At 45.0% G+C, this 17,685-nt stretch overlaps 1 long non-coding RNA gene across 1 annotated transcript; it reads left to right on the top strand.

Annotated features, from left to right (window-relative positions):
- The first annotated feature begins 696 nt into the window (after positions 1–696).
- Positions 697–2,369, top strand: LOC119368116. Its single transcript, XR_005176536.1, has 4 exons — positions 697–896; positions 1,522–1,625; positions 1,884–1,972; positions 2,121–2,369. It is a non-coding gene; the product is annotated as an uncharacterized LOC119368116 (long non-coding RNA).
- Positions 2,370–17,685: the final 15,316 nt, after the last annotated feature.

Raw genomic sequence — 17,685 nt, 5'->3', positions numbered from 1 at the left:
GACTGCACAGACATACCTGACTCAAAACGCCAACAAATTTTTCATACGGACTTCGAATTGGGTGATTCTTTTTTTGTTCGAATCTAGATTTTGTGCTCTTTCCAGCCCAATTGGATTCACCTTCAAATTCATCCGGAGCGTTGAGATATCGACGAAACAATTAGACGCTGCAGAAGAATCCGAGTCAAACAACAAGTCCAAAGGTGTTGCATCACCTCCACTTGGGCCCATGAGCCTTGTACGACCTAGGGTTGGTTTTATGATGCCTTGGGACATTCTCCCACCTCCTTGGCCGCCACCCCTTCCTCCTATATAAGTAGATCCATCTAGTAGCTTTTTCCTTGGGATTTGTTTAATTAAAAGTTAGCCATTGCAACTTCGTGTACTTCGTTTGTCTCCAACGACTAGACCAAGACCGCTTACGTATCCCCACCTTTATCAATACTTCATATATACTCGCAATATTCAGATTGCTTTTACCATATTCTTGCTTGTTCTTCGATTGCTTCCAGGAATAGACCTTCGTAGTCAGGTTGATTGTGCTCCGGCGTGGTCAATAACCTCTCGGAGTTGGTTTAGCGATTGCTAAGGCGCAACGTCGTGCACGTTTGTAGTCGGATCGTCAAAGTCATCTTCACCTAATCGATAGTTATAATCTCATCGAAAGATCGGGACACCTCCGCCTCTATTAGGTGCTGTCCTGGAGCCAGCAACGGCGGCTGCAGCTTGACGATGCGGGCGTCAACAACTTGCTTCAGGGGCTGCGGGCCGTGAACGGCGTTGTGCTCGCGCGCGAGACCCGTGTCTGATTTGGAAAGAATCAATCCGGTGAAAAAGAAGGCCAATGCAACTGCTCTCTAGCTAGGCACTGGAGTAGCTGCACCCCCAATGGAATGGTACGAATTGCTACTGGTACTGAACATTGATAGGTAAAACTTAGCATATCCAGAAGGGAAATACATCATTATAAGCTACTTCCATAGATGCATCTAGATCATAGCATCTGAACTTGAGGATAGCAGACTAAAATTCAAACAGAAAGCAAGCTACGCTCCATATTGTGTTTTTTATATCCCATATCGAATAGCAGGTTCATATTTGATTGGTTTCTTCACAGCAGCGCATGGAAGATAAAATATCTCTGTTTTGATATATTTCTATGCCACTGTTTTTGAATTTTTTTCGTCAGTAAATCATGCGACTCGAGACAATTTGAGATCGAATTTGTTCATGAGGTCAAGACCGGAACCTTGCGACAGCTCCAGTTTAACATACATCCATACTGAATTTTCTTGGCATAATTGTAAAGACTGTTCTATGTATTTTTGTGACAGCAATGTGAGGTTTTTAATTGGTATTGTGCTTGAAACAAAGTTGCATGATTGATCCTCGATTCTTAAACTATCATCTTACTCATAACCATGTACTACTCGGTGAACTCTATATATCTATCAGTAGTTGGAAGCACTACAAAACAGTGTCAAATCCAGTATTATATGTACATGAGTTTGCTGATTTCAGGCAAGCAACAACAAACAGACTTTGCTGTTTTTCAGTCTACTGAGATATTTGTTGCGCATCACCGAGGAACACCAGCAAAGGCGTGAAGAAATACTCGCAATCAGGTATATATTTCAGTGGTCTTAATCGCATAAACCTTCAGTATAGTTACGGAATCATCCCACCTTTATGTTTTGCGACCATTAGACATCCAAAGGTCGAGCTATGCGCCGTGCGCCATCTGAGTCAACTGCTTCTCACTTGTAATCCATCTGATTGAACAATTGATCGACCATCTCTGATCGACCCATGCATGCAGCGATGGATTTACTCTGAATTTTTTCCTGTCCTGGAACATTAACTGGATTGATTCATGGATGCAGTGTGACATGTCGTGTGAGATGCAGGTGGCAAACCATCCAAACTTGAAGCCAAGCATGTGATGGATCCGCCATGGATGATGGATGGACCGGTGAGTGTAGAAGTTTGAGCTGTGAAACTTTGTGTGATCGAGCTCCTGGTGTAATTAAGCATATGGCTTTTGTGATGTGTCATGTAGGTAGTGATTGCCTATATTTCTTTCCCTCTTAAATTTGTTATAATAAGGTTGTCCTTTGCAGAAGGAAGATTGAACCGCCTTTTGGTTTAGGTAGAAGCACCCATTGATGTTGGAGAAGTTTTAGAAGAAATGCAAGAGAAGGATGTAGTTCTAGGGTGGTCTGCATATAGCATGGTTTCTATATACCCGAGTGCTGGTTTGGTTTTAAAAAACAGTCCGCTCCGAAGAAACTCAAGGGCCTTGCTTTTAGAAGGTAACATAAATATCTAGATTGATCGTTCATGGTTCTGGGGCTGTTTGTTACAGTTCAGGCAAGAGTTTAGTCCATAATACTCAATTTCAACTTGCTTGTATCACTACCACCGTGTAATATAACATAGTTGTTATGGCGCTGCTAGAAGGAGGGCGCGAGAGGGCCGGCCGGGGGCCTTTTTGCCCACGGCCGGGCAAGAGGGAAGGGATTTCTTTCTTAATTCTTACTTGATTAGATTGATACATCTCCTCTTATTATATAGAGAGGTTTACTTGACTCCCAAGCAAGGCTTACTTGACCCCTAAGCAAGCGACCCTCATCTCTAATTAATCCTAAGACTAATGGGCCCATTAGGCCCATTACGTACTCTAACACTACACCCCACCTGGACATGCAGCTTGTCCTCGAGCTGCAGCCTAACCAACTTATAACCATGACTCGACGCAACACAAACCTAGCACCTAAAAACAAGCCTTTTACATCTCGGCTTGTTTTATTATTCTCAACCTGAAATGGACTGGGACGCTTTATTTTGGACCCCTTAACAAAAAGTGGACACCATCCGCACGTCGGACGTGCACATGTACAGCCACCTGGATCCCATGAACACCACTTGGACAAAAGGAGTGCATGTGTATGACCACCTGGAAGTGGTCGCAAGAGTGACCAGCAGAGGCGCCCTCGTGGCGGCCGGTGGCATAATGCAGTGGTGCTACGCGGTGCGCTCCTGGCGGTGAATACCATGCCTTCTCCCTGTCGGACGGCTGTTGGCCTGCACCGCACAGGAAAGAGTGTAGGGCTTGCTATGGAGAATGACGAGGAGGGGTGCACCCCCCCCCCCAACCGCTGATGTCACAGACTTTGAGGTCGCTGCCCGCGGGAAAAACAACATGCCCAAGATCCCCGATGCAGCGGACGAGAGCGAGGTCCTTTGCGCAGCGAAGCGCAGCTGGGAGGAGCTGCAGCTGCAAACCATGAATCTCCGGCACACGCCAACGCGCTAGGAGGCCGTGTGCAGCAGCCTGCAGCCTCACCCCTACCGACTCATGGCGGGCAATGATCCAAGCCGGAAGCGGTGACGGCGACGGCGGGAACTTGATCTGCTGGATGGGGACGCCCTGGGGAAGCGGTGATGGCGACGGTGGGAACTTGATCTGGTGGATCGGGACTCCCGCCGGAGCGGTTGATGCGGGGCCGGAGCTGACCGGCAGTGGCTGCTGCAGCGGAGCGCCGGCGCGACGGAGGCCACCAGGAGCGACAGCTGCCACTTCAGGCAGGGCGAGGCGGTGATGGCGGTGGATGGCGGCTGCTGCGGCGGAGCGCCGGGCGCGGCGGAGGCCGCCAGGAGCGGCGGCTGCCACAGCCAGGGCCGGGAGGAGGCCGCCTAGTGCGGCGGCTGCCACGGCAGCCACGGCGGCGCGGGGGCGCCGATAGGCGCGGGGGGCGCCGCGAGGGTCGGCGACGGCCAGTTCAACCATAGTGGGGTGGCAGCGGGCGGCGGCTGCAGCTGCAGCTGGGGCTGCAGCGGCCCCGCGAGCGCCGCGGGTGGCGGGTACCATGGTAGGGCCGGTGGGCCGATGGTGGCGGCCAGCGGCGGGGGTGGCGGCGGCCCGTAGGGACAGGCTAAGTACAGCCGGATCCCCTGGACCACTGTGACCAGGTCGTTGAGGACCCCAGTGACCTGCTCCGGGGTGAAGACGGCGGAGGGGGCGCGGTGGAGGGAGGCATCTGGCCAGTGGAGGCACCGACGGTGGAGTCCAGTGGCGCGGAGGTGATGGGCAGCGGCACGATGGTGGAGGTTGGCAGCGGGAGGGAGGGGGTTGGCGGCGGAAAAGACATGATCGAACCGAAGCTAGCTGATACCAAACAGTTATGGCGCTGCTAGAAGGAGGGCGCGAGAGGGCCGGCCGGGGGCCTTTTTGCCCACGGCCGGGCAAGAGGGAAGGGATTTTCTTCTTAATTCTTGCTTGATTAGATTGATACATCTCCTCTCTTTATATAGAGAGGTTTACTTGACTCCCAAGCAAGGTTTACTTGACCCCTAAGCAAGTGACCCTTATCTCTAATTAACCCTGCCCACGGCCGGCCAAGAGGGAGGGGATTTCCTTCTTAATTCTTGCTTGATTAGATTGATACATCTCCTCTCTTTATATAGAGAGGTTTACTTGACTCCCAAGCAAGGCTTACTTGACCCCTAAGCAAGCGACCCTTATCTCTAATTAACCCTAAGACTAATGGGCACATTAGGCCAATTACGTACTCTAACAATAGTACTATGCACAACGACGCGTTAGCACTAAGCTCAACATCTAAATAACTTGAAATGTTGGCTCAGAGTTTTTTTACTTCATAAAAATGATTTTATTTGTCCCGATGCATTGTTATTTAGGCTTCATTATTCTGCAATTTCTGTCATATATAATTTGGTAATGAACCGTAAAATATATATATGTCCCCTGTTTTGTTATTTAGGCTTCATTATTCTACAAAATATATTTATTACTTTGATTACTCAGATTACCACAAAATATATAAGTTGTTTAGGCTTATATTTTGTTATTATTCTACAAAATATATAAGTTGTTTAGGCATATACAATAACTTACCGCGAAATATATTTTGTTATTTAGGCTTCATTATTCTACAATTTCTGGCAAATCAATAAACATGCCATACATAAGTTGTTTTTGAACCCCAAAATATATATATATGTCCCCTGTTGCAACGTACAACCTCTTTTCCTTTATTTCCTTTCTTAATATTAAAGGGAGGTGAGTTTCTTTAAAAAGTTTACATTGTTTATAAAATTTTAAAACCATGGGAAAGTAGTGCATCAGGGAAGGTTCACCACTAGACCCCCCCCCTGATTGCAACAAAACATCCGTTATGTTGATTTTTTTGGTAATTATGTATTTAACAAATCTCTCGTGTTTTGCTGGCGCATGCCGTTTGTTCCTTTGCAAGTGCCACTTTGCTGCAACTACTCTGTCATTCATGAAGAATGTGAAGGCAAGGCTCCATTCAAGGGAGCGCGGCTAGCAACTAGGCCCTCTAGGTGGACGCGATCTTGAGCAGCGAAGAGCAGATGGTCCGACAAGGCGAGCGTGGTTGCAGGCGACTGTTACACATGTCGAATTTGCTGACGAGATTTCTGTCTCAAAAGGCGAGCGCGAGGCCACCACTAGGTTCTTCCAGTAGTTGTTTTGTTCCTTTCTGTCAAAGCTGCTCTGTCACACTTTTTATGCTTTTATGCGTCCTAATAAAAGTTTTGTGTGTGCAGATAATTTTTTGCTTACTACAAATCGTAAAAAGCTGAAGCTTACCGATTTTGGGCTTGCACGAGAGGAAACTGTGGCCGAAATGATGACGAAAGAAACTGGGACATACCGATGGATGGCCACAGAGGTTATAAATCACTCTTTTCCGCACTAGATAGTCAATATTAATAAATTATGAACTGAAGACAGAACAAAATTGTTCCTGGTTGTAGTTTCTCGAGTTGATTTTTGAAATTATTATACTTCAATTTGTATGCCCTCTCGATAATTTCCCGCCTAAAGTTTCTAGAGCTAACTGATTTTAGGACCTTCTATACAAAGATAAATCTGATGCTCTAGCACTGATCCCCGTGGTTCCAAAACCTGACACGTTGTCTTATGTTGTTGCAGTTATACAACACTGTCACACTTCAACATGGCGAAAAAATCACTACACAAATAAAGTGGATGTTTACTGCTATGGCATCGTCCTGTGGGAGTTGCTGACCAATAAACTGCCATTCGATGAGGTATCAAATTTGCAAGCTGCATATATATGCTGCTGCTTTTAAATTATGAGATGATCATTTTTCTATGGAATGGTAACACTTCCTAAAATGTTGTCTGCACCTAATTACCGAGGTGCTCAACCAGAATGAAATATATATTCTTGGTTTAATGATTTAGTACATATTGTTTCAAAATTGCTTACATTGATTTTTGTGCTAAGGTTGAGAAAACTAGGTAATTATCTAGCCATGTCAGTAACATAATATGCCTTGAGTATTCAAACGTGGTAATACAAATTTTGCAACTTGATATTTAATTCTTGCAAGGAATATTGTTGTTTGCCTGATTAACTAGATACTTGAGTCACTTCACAAAATGTTACGTCTTTGGAGACGTTCACAGGGAAGGCTAGCTGTTGCCAGTTATAAACTAAATGATCTTTAGCATGATGGAATGTTATTAACTCTTGTGGTGAACACTAATGACCTTTAGCGTTGCATAGTGAGTATGAGATTGGGCCTCCCGTCTTTGGTAGAAAATATGTTCCAGTCTATCTAAGTTGTAGAGGGAGCATATATTGCTTACTATTGGCATTAATTGCATTGTGCTTCCCTTCTTTGGTGGAAATTCACTTTATGTCCATTGCCTAATTTGTACAAAAAACGTAGAATGCTATTGGCATAATTACTTTTCCTCGAGATCAGAGTTTTTGAAGTGTATGGAGACGAGAAAGGTATGTGCTACCATATCCTGATCGTCAAGAGTAAATGTGTGTGTGTGGTTTTCACGCAAGTCATTGTTCTGAAGTGTCTTTGCAACTTCAGATTGTGATTTTAGTGTTGCTATTTCTTACATGTTAGAGGGCACACATTGTTTTTCACATTCCATCTTTGCAGACGAGTAGTTGTTATCTGTAATCAGATAGTGTATAAGAAATGAAAGATTTGTTTGTCTTAGCATCAAAATGTTAAATATTAAAATATGCATGACATCATATTCAACACATATCCGAATTATGCCAAATTTGTTTGATCGGTGCAAAATTGCATAAGCTATTTTTTTGTTATTCCGTGCCAACACATGTGTATTTATCTAGGCGGATATAGGCGGTGTGCTATTTAATGCATTGTTATTTAGTTGGCCAGTAATAAGTTCTAAAAAGCATCCTCCTACAAGAGCCAAATTTTTGTAAAATTTAGAGTGAATAAATCTTTGTTCTATATACATGTAATGCTTGTCAGCAACTTTTAGTTTCTTTTACCGAGAGTGTTAGTTTCTTTTACATTTTAGAAATGGTTGTTTGTTTATTTCTTCTCATCAGATCAGAGTTCATTGGTTTGTTTGTTCCTTTTTATTAGTCATCTACCATGGAATGTTCTATATAAGTTTTTTGTCCAAAGAGATATTTCTCTCATGTGCTTTAATCATATGCACACATGGTTGTGTGTGCAGTATTAAAACCAATCAATCAATCCTTTTTATGATGAATTTAAGAGTTTTTATCTTGAAAGTAGTCTTACAACATCTATTTTATTTTTGGACTCTTGAATTGTAGGGTCTATGCCAGTGATGTGATGCTTACATGTTCTATGATGTTTTTCCAACACACCGTCCATGCTTGCTTGACAGGAAACAGAGAAGTGGCCGGATGGGCAATCAACTCATCTGTTGATTGGATTGGGGGGTGGCATGAACAAAGTAAAAGTGAAGAAAGCAAGCTTGGACGCTAGGTGGCGGCACCAACAGGGGAAGTGTCAGGCATGAACCAAACATCTATGGCTTGTTGCTTTGAATCTTGCCGGTCTAGGAAAGGTGAGCTCTTGTCACGATGCAATGATCAACCTCTAAGAAATTCTTGCGTACATGTCTTTTAGTACTATTTTTCCCATGGTCCATCTGTGTATGTCATTTCCATGATACGGTGATTTTGATAATTTTTCTTAAAATCTTTACTTATTAGTTGTGGATATCTTCTCTAGAAATAACAAAAGTATAATATAGGCAATAATAAGTATCAGAACTAATGCAATGGTGCTCATGTAAGTCTAGCCATGGATTAAAAAGTTTACAATGTCAAGTCATTTTTGTTGTTGTACAGATTATAATCATTAATTTGTGTGATCCAGAAGTTCTAAAAGTTATCTTAGCCTGTATAAAGGTTAAAATTTCAATTTAATGTTTGACCTTCTAGGATGTTTACTGTAGCTGCCGAACGTTAACACTGAGCAAAATTGAGTTAAGCCAAAAATTAAGTTTTGAGTCGAGGGAAAGGGTTTAGTGTGTGAGAGCAAAGAGAGACAGGGTGAGACTCAGAGAAGGTAGGAGAGAGAATGGGAGAGAGATGGAGGGTGGTAGACACAAAGAGATGTGCATTGTATTCATATATGTGCAATTGAAAAGGAAAAGAAAAGAGAGACAGGGTGAGACTCGGAGAAGGTAGGAGAGAGAGAGATGGAGGGTGGTAGACACAAAGAGATGTGCATTGTATTCATATATGTGCAATTGAAAAGGAAAAATTGAAGGCCCATGGCAACGCACAGGCGTTCTACTAGTATATATAGGGCAGGGCTATTTTGTTACTAGTAACAGAATAATTATTCTGTTACTATCGGTCCTATAAGGGGCGATCTGGCGAATCTGCAAACTAGACACAGGAAAGCCCAACTAAGCCTGTCGTCCCCGACCATGCCCCCGATCTAATCCGCCGCCGCGACCTCCCCCTCCACCAGCGCGCCGCCACGGCCTTGTTGGAAATATGCCCTAAGGGCAATAATAAAATGGTTATTATTGTACTTCCTCGTTCATGATAATTATCTATTGTTCATGCTATAATTGTATTAACTGGAAACCGTAATACATGTGTGAATACATAGACCAGAACATGTCCCTAGTGAGCCTCTAGTTGACTAGCTCGTTGATCAACAGATGGTCATGGTTTCCTGACCATGGACATTGGATGTCATTGATAACGGGATCACATCATTAGGAGAATGATGTGATGGACAAGACCCAATCCTAAGCATAGCACAAGATCGTGTAGTTCGTTTGCTAAAGCTTTTCTAATGTTAAGTATCAGTTTCTTAGACCATGAGATTGTGTAACTCCCGGATACCGTAGGCATGCTTTCGATGTACCAAACGTCACAACATAACCGGGTGACTATAAATGTGCATTACAGGTATCTCCGAAAGTGTCTGTTGGGTTGGCACGAATCGAGACTGGGATTTGTCACTCCGTATGACGGAGACGTATCTCTGGGCCCACTCGGTAATGCATCATCATAATGAGCTCAATGTGACTAAGTAGTTAGTCACGGGATCATGCATTACGGAACAAGTAAAGTGACTTGCGAGTAACGAGATTGAACGAGGTATTGGGATACCGACGATCGAATCTCGGGCAAGTAACGTACCGATTGACAAAAGGAATTGTATACGGGATTGCTTGAATCCTTGACATCGTGGTTCATCCAATGAGATCATCGTGGAACATGTGGGAGCCAACATGGGTATCCAAATCCCGCTGTTGGTTATTGACCGGAGAACGTCTCGATCATGTCTGCATGGTTCCCGAACCCGTAGGGTCTACACACTTAAGGTTCGATGATGCTAGGGTTATAAAGGAAGTTTGTATGTGGTTACCGAATGTTGTTCGGAGTCCTGGATGAGATCCCGGACGTCACGAGGAGTTCCGGAATGGTCCGGAGGTAAATATTTATATATGGGAAGTCCAGTTTCAGTCACCAGAATAGTTTCGGGGGTTATCGGTATTGTACCGGGACCACCGAAAGGTGTCCGGGGGTCCACCAGGTGGGGCCACCTGCCCCGAGGGACTTAATGGGCTGAATATGGGAGGGAACCAGCCCATAGTGGGCTGGTGCGCCCCTCCCCAAGGGCCCAAGGCGCCTAGGGTTGAAAACCCTAGGGGAGGGGGCGCCTCCACCTTGCTTGGGGGGCAAGTCTCCCCCTCCTGGCCGCCGCCCCTCCCCTCTAGATGGGATCTGGAGGGGGCCGGCCCCCTCTCCCCTTCCCCTATATATAGTGGGGGTTTTGGGGCTTCCCAACACATGAGTTTTCCTTTCTCCTGGCGCAGCCCTACCCCTCTCCCTCCTCGTCTCTCGCAGTGCTTGGCGAAGCCCTGCTGGAGTGCCACGCTCCTCCATCACCACCACGCCGCTGTGCTGCTGCTGGACGGAGTCTTCCCCAACCTATCCCTCTCTCCTTGCTGGATCAAGGCACGGGAGACGTCACCGGGCTGCACGTGTGTTGAACGAGGAGGCACCGTTCTTCGGTGCTTAGATCGGATTCGGCCGTGATCTGAATCGCTTCGTGAACGACTCCACCGACCGCGTTCTTGTAACGCTTCCGCTTAGCGATCTTCAAGGGTATGAAGATGCACTCCCTCTCTCTCGTTGCTAGTCTCTCCATAGATTGATCTTGGTGATGCGTAGAAAATTTTGAATTTCTGCTACGTTCCCCTACAGTGGCATCATGAGCTAGGTCTATTGTGTAGATTCTTTGCACGAGTAGAACACAAGTTGTTGTGGGCGTTGATTTTGTTCAATATGCTTAGCGTTACTAGTCCTATCTTGTTTCGATGGTATTGTGGGATGAAGCGGCCCGAACCAACCTTACACATACACTTACGTGAGACAGGTTCCACCGACTGACATGCACTTGTTGCATAAGGTGGCTAGCGGGTGTCAGTCTCTCCCACTTTAGTCGGATCGGATTCAATGAAAAGGGTCCTTATGAAGGGTAAATAGCAATTGGCATATCACGTTGTGGTTTTGCGTAGGTAAGAAACGTTCTTGCTAGAAACCTATAGCAGCCACGTAAAAACTTGCAACAACAATTAGAGGACGTCTAACTTGTTTTTGCAGTATATGTCGTGTGATGTGATATGGATGTGATGAATGAAATATATGTGATGTATGAGATTGATCATATTCTTGTAATAGGAATCACGACTTGCATGTCGATGAGTATGACAACCGGCAGGAGCCATAGTTGTTGTCTTTATTTATTATATGACCTGCGTGTCACTGAATAACGCCATGTAAATTACTTTACTTCATTGCTAAACTGTTAGCCATAGTAGTATAAGTAATAGTTGGCGAGACAACTGCATGGAGACATGATGATGGAGATCATGATGATGGAGATCATGGTGTCATGCCGGTGACGATGATGATCATGGAGCCCCGAAGATGGAGATCAAAAGGAGCAAAATGATATTGGCCATATCATGTCACTGTTTGATTGCATGTGATGTTTATCATGTTTATGCATCTTATTTGCTTAGAATGACGGTAGTAAATAAGATGATCCCTCATGATAATTTCAAGAAAGTGTTCCCCCTAACTGTGCACCGTTGCAAACGTTCGTTGTTTCGAAGCACCACGTGATGATCGGGTGTGATAGATTCTAACGTTCACATACAACGGGTGTAAGCCAGATTTACACACGCGAAACACTTAGGTTGACTTGACGAGCCTAGCATGTACAAACATGGCCTCGGAACACAAGAGACCGAAAGGTCGAACATGAGTCGTATAGTAGATACGATCAACATGAAGATGTTCACCGATGATGACTAGTCCGTCTCATGTGATGATCGGACACGGCCTAGTTGACTCGGATCATGTATCACTTAGATGACTAGAGGGATGTCTATCTGAGTCTGAGTTCATCAAATAATTTGATTAGATGAACTTAATTATCCTGAACATAGTCAAAAGGTCTTTGCAAATTATGTCGTAAGCTCGCGCTTTAGTTCTACTGTTTAGATATGTTCCTAGAGAAAATATAGTTGAAAGTTGATAGTAGCAATTATGCGGACTGGGTCCGTAAACTGAGGATTGTCCTCACTGCTGCGCAGAAGGCTTATGTCCTTAATGCACTGCTCGGTGTGCTGAACCTCGAACTTCGTCTGTGGATGTTGCGAACATCTGACATACATGTTTTGCTGACTACATGATAGTTCAGTAATGTTAAACGGTTTATAATTGTGGCACCGAAGACGTTTTTTTTGAAACGTCGCGGAACATATGAGATGTTCCAAGGGCTAAAATTGGGATTTCAGGCTCGTGCCCACGTCAAGAGGTATGAGACCTCCGACGAGTTTCTTAGCCTACAAACTAAGGGAGAAAAGCTCAATCGTTGAGCTTGTACTCAGATTGTCTGGGTACAACAATCACTTGAATCGAGTGGGAGTTAATCTTCTAGATGAGATAGTGATGTTTCTCCAAAGTCATTGCCACCAAGCTACTAGAGCTTCGTGATGAACTATAACATATCAGGGATAGATATGATGATCCTTGAAATATTCGCGATGTTTGACACCGCGAAAGTAGAAATCAAGAAGGAGCATCAATTGTTAATGGTTAGTGCAACCACTAGTTTCAAGAAGGGCAAGGGCAAGAAGGGATACTTCATGAAACGACAAATCAGCTGCTGCTCTAGTGAAGAAACCCAAGGTTGAACCCAAACCCGAGACTAAGTGCTTCTGTAATGAGGGGAACGGTCACTGAAGCAGAACTACCCTAGATACTTGGTAGATGAGAAGGCTGGCAAGGTCGACAGAAATATATTGGATATACATTATATTGATGTGTACTTTACTAGTACTCCTAGTAGCACCATGGTAATAGATACCGGTTCAGTTACTAAGTGTTAGTAACTCAATATAAAAAGACCTACGGAATAAACGGAGACTAGCTAAAGGTGAGATGACGATGTGTGTTGGAAGTGTTTCCAAGGTTGATGTGATCAAGCATCGCCTGCTCCCTCTACCATCGAGATTGGTGTTAAACCTAAATAATTGTTATTTGGTGTTTGCGTTGAGCATAGACATGATTGGATTATGTCTATCGCAATACGGTTATTCATTTAAGGAGAATAATGGTTACTCTGTTTATTTGAATAATACCTTCAATGGTCTTGCACCTAAAATGAATGGTTCATTGAATCTCGATCGTAGTGATACACATGTTCATGCCAAAAGATATAAGATAGTAATGATAGTACCACCTTCTTGTGGCACTGCCATTTGAGTCATATTGGTATAAAACGCATGAAGAAGCTCCATGTTGATGGATCTTTGGACTCACTCGTTTTTGAAAAGATTGAGACATGTGAACCATGTCTATTGGTATATACGCATGAAGAAACTCCATGCAGATGGATCATTTGGACTCACTTGATTTTGAATCACTTGAGTCATGCAAATCATACCACATGGGCAAGATGACTGAAAAGCCTCGTTTTCAGTGAAATGGAACAAGAAAGCAACTTGTTGGAAGTAATACATTTTGATGTGTGTAGTCCAATGAGTGCTCAGGCACGCAGTGGATATTGTTATGTTCTTACTTCACAGATGATTTCAGTAGATGCTGAGTATATTTACTTGATGAAACACAAGTCTGAATTATTGAAAGGTTCAAGTAATTTCAGAGTGAAATTGAAGATCATCGTGACAAGAGGATAAAATGTCTATGATATGATCATAGAGATGAATATATGAGTTACGAGTTTGGTACACAATTAAGACCTTGTGGAAATTGTTTCACAACTAATACCGCCTGGAACACCATAGTGTGATGGTGTGTCCGAACATCATAGCTGCACCCTATTGGATATGGTGCATACCATGATTTCTCTTATCGAATTACACCTATCGTTTATGGGTTAAGCATTAGAGACAACCGCATTCAGTTTAAATAGGGCACCACGTTATTCCGTTGAGATGACAGTGTATGAACTATGGTTTAGAGAAACCTAAGTTGTCGTTTCTTAAAATTTTGGGGCTGTGATGCTTATGTGAAAAGGTTTCAGCCAAATAAGCTCGAACCCAAAGCGGATAAATGCATCTTCATAGGACACCCAAAACAGTTGGGTATACTTCCTAATTCAGATCCGGAAGCAAAAATGATTGTGTCTAGAAACGGGTCCTTTCTCGAGGAATAGTTTCTCTCGAAAGAATTGAGTGGGAGGATGGTGGAGACTTGATGAGGTTATTGAACCATCACTTCAACTAGTGTGTAGCAGGGCACAGGAAGTTCTTCCTGTGGCACCTACACCAATTGAAGTGGAAGCTGATGATAGTGATCATGAAGCTTCGGATCAAGTCACTACCGAACCTCGTAGGACGACAAGGACGCGTACTGCTTCAGAGTGGTACGGTAATCCTGTCTTGGAGGTCATGTTGTTAGACAACAATGAACCGACGAGCTATGGAGAAGCGATGGTGGGCCCGTTATCTGACAAATGGCTAGAGGCCATAAAATCCGAGAGATGATCCATGTCTAGAAACCAAAGTGTAGACTTTGGAAGAACTACTTGATGGTCGTAAGGCTATTGGGTACAGATGGATTTCAGAAGGAAGACGGACAATGATGGTAACTGTCACCATTAAGAAAGATCGACTTGTCGCTAAGATGTTTTTCGACAAGTTCAAAGAGTTGGCTACGATGAGAATTTCTCACTCGTAGCGATGCTAAGAGTCTGTTGGAATTATATTAGCAGTTACTGCATTATTTATGAAATCTTGCAGATAGGATGTCAAAACATTGTTTCCTCGACGATTTTCTTGAGGAAAGGTTGCATGTGATACAACCAGAAAGTTTTGTCAATCTTGAAAGATGCTAACAAGTATGCAAAGCTCCAGTAATCCTTCTAAGGACTGGAGTAAGCATCTCGGAGTCGGAATATACGCTTTGATGAGATGATCAAAGATTTTGGGTTTATACAATGTTTATGAGAAACTTGTATTTCCAAAGAAGTGAGTGGGAGCACTATAGAATTTCTGATGAGTATATGTTGTTGACATATTATTGATCAGAAATGATGTAGAATTTCTAGAAAGCATATAGGGTTATTTGAAAAGTGTTTTTCAATGAAAAACCTGGATTAAGCTACTTGAACATTGAGCATCAAGATCTATAAGGATAGATAAAAAATGCTTGATAGTACTTTCAAATGAGTATGCACCGTGACAAGATTTTGAAGGAGTTCAAAATAGATCGGCAAAGAAGGAGTTCTTGGCTGTATTATAAGGTGTGGGTACTGAGTAAGACTCAAGACCTGACCATGGAAGAAGAGAGAGAAAGGACGAAGGTCGTCCCCTATGTTTTAGACGTAGGCTCTATAGTATGCTATGCTGTGTACCGCACTTGAAGTGTGCCTGGCCATGAGTCAGTCAAGGGGTACAAGTGTGATTCAGGAATAGATCACAGGACAGCGGTCAAGGTTATCCTTAGTAACTAGTGGATTAAGGAATTTTCTCGATTATGGAGGTGGTAAAAGAGTTCGTCGTAAAGGGTTACGCCGATGCAAACTTTGACACTAATCCGGATGACTCTGAGTAGTATACCGGATTCGTATAGTAGAACCGTTATTTGGAAAAGCTCCAAATAGCGCGTGGTAGCTGCATCTAGGAGATGACATAGAGATTTGTAAAGCACACACGAATCTGAAAGATTCAGACCCGTTGATTAATAACCTCTCTCACAAGAGAGATATGATCAAACCCAATGGGTGTTGGATTCATTACAATCACATAGTGATGTGAACTAGATTATTGACTCTAGTGCAAGTGGGAGACTGTTGGAAATATGCCCTAGAGGCAATAATAAAATGGTTATTATTGTATTTCCTCGTTCATGATAATTGTCTATTGTTCATGCTATAATTGTATTAACTGGAAACCGTAATACATGTGTGAATACATAGACCACAACATGTCCCTAGTGAGCCTCTAGTTGACTAGCTCGTTGATCAACAGATGGTCATGGTTTCCTGACCATGGACATTGGATGTCATTGATAATGGGATCACATCATTAGGAGAATGATGTGATGGACAAGACCCAATCCTAAGCATAGCACAAGATCGTGTAGTTCGTTGCTAAAGCTTTTCTAATGTCAAGTATCAGTTTCTTAGACCATGAGATTGTGTAACTCCCGGATACCGTAGGCGTGCTTTCGGTGTACCAAACGTCACAACGTAACTGGGTGACTATAAAGGTGCATTACAGGTATCTCCGAAAGTGTCTATTGGGTTGGCACGAATCGAGAGTGGGATTTGTCACTCCTTATAACGGAGAGGTATCTCTGGGCCCACTCGGTAATGCATCATCATAATGAGTTCAATGTGACTAAGTAGTTAGTCACGGGATCATGCATTACGGAACGAGTAAAGTGACTTGCCGGTAACGAGATTGAACGAGGTATTGGGATACCGACGATCGAATCTCGAGCAAGTAACGTACCGATTGACAAAGGGAATTGTATACGGGATTGCTTGAATCCTTGACATCGTGGTTCATCCAATGAGATCATCGTGGAACATGTGGGAGCCAACAGGGGTATCCAAATCCCGCTGTTGGTTATTGACCGGAGAACGTCTTGGTCATGTCTGCATGGTTCCCGAACCCGTAGGGTCTACACACTTAAGGTTCGATGACGCTAGGGTTATAAAGGAAGTCCCGGATGAGATCCCGGACATCACGAGGAGTTCCGGAATGGTCCGGAGGTAAAGATTTATATATGGGAAGTCTAGTTTCAGTCACCGGAATAGTTTCGGGGGTTATCGGTATTGTACCGGGACCACCGAAAGGTGTCCGGGGGTCCACCAGGTGGGGCCACCTGCCCCGGGGGACTTAATGGGCTGAATATGGGAGGAAACCAGCCCATAGTGGGCTGGTGCGCCCCTCCCCAAGGGCCCAAGGCGCCTAGGGTTGAAAACCCTAGGGGAGGGGGCGCCTCCACCTTGCTTGGGGGGCAAGTCTCCCCCTCCTGGCCGCCGCCCCTCCCCTCTAATGGGAACGGGAGGGGGCCGGCCCCCTCTCCCCTTCCCCTATATATAGTGGGGGTTTTGGGGCTGCCCAACACATGAGTTTTCCTCTCTCCTGGCGCAGCCCTACCCCTCTCCCTCCTCGTCTCTCGCAGTGCTTGGCGAAGCCCTGCTCGAGTGCCATGCTCCTCCATCACCACCACGCCGTTGTGCTGCTGCTGGACGGAGTCTTCCCCAACCTCTCCCTCTCTCCTTGCTGGATCAAGGCACGGGAGATGTCACCGGGCTGCACGTGTGTTGACCGCGGAGGCACCGTTCTTCGGTGCTTAGATCGGATTCGGCCGCGATCTGAATCGCTTCGTGAACGACTCCACCGACCGCGTTCTTGTAACGCTTCTGCTTAGCAAAACTTCAAGGGTATGAAGATGCGCTCCCTCTCTCTCATTGCTAGTCTCTCCATAGATTGATCTTGGTGATGCGTAGAAAATTTTGAATTTCTGCTACGTTCCCCTACGGGCCTCCCCCTCCACCAGTGCGCCGCCGCCACCCCCTCTACCGTTGCGGCTGCCCCCGCCACCTCCCGTCGGGGCCGCCCCGCCACCTCCCGTCGTGGCCGCCCCCACCTCCCATCGTGGCCGCCCCCGCCACCTCCCACCGCGGCCGCCCCCGCCAGCTCCATCCGCGGCCGCCGCGCCCAGCTCCAGCCGCAGCTGCCGCCCCAACTCCAGCCACGATCGCCGCGCCTACCTCCAGCCGCGGCTGCCGCCCCCACGTCCACCCCGACCTCTGCCCTACGCGCCAACGACCCCTTCT

Source organism: Triticum dicoccoides, chromosome 2B (genome assembly GCF_002162155.2).
Source record: "Triticum dicoccoides isolate Atlit2015 ecotype Zavitan chromosome 2B, WEW_v2.0, whole genome shotgun sequence".
NCBI lineage: Eukaryota > Viridiplantae > Streptophyta > Magnoliopsida > Poales > Poaceae > Triticum > Triticum dicoccoides.
This window is presented reverse-complemented; position numbering and strand designations above follow the sequence as displayed.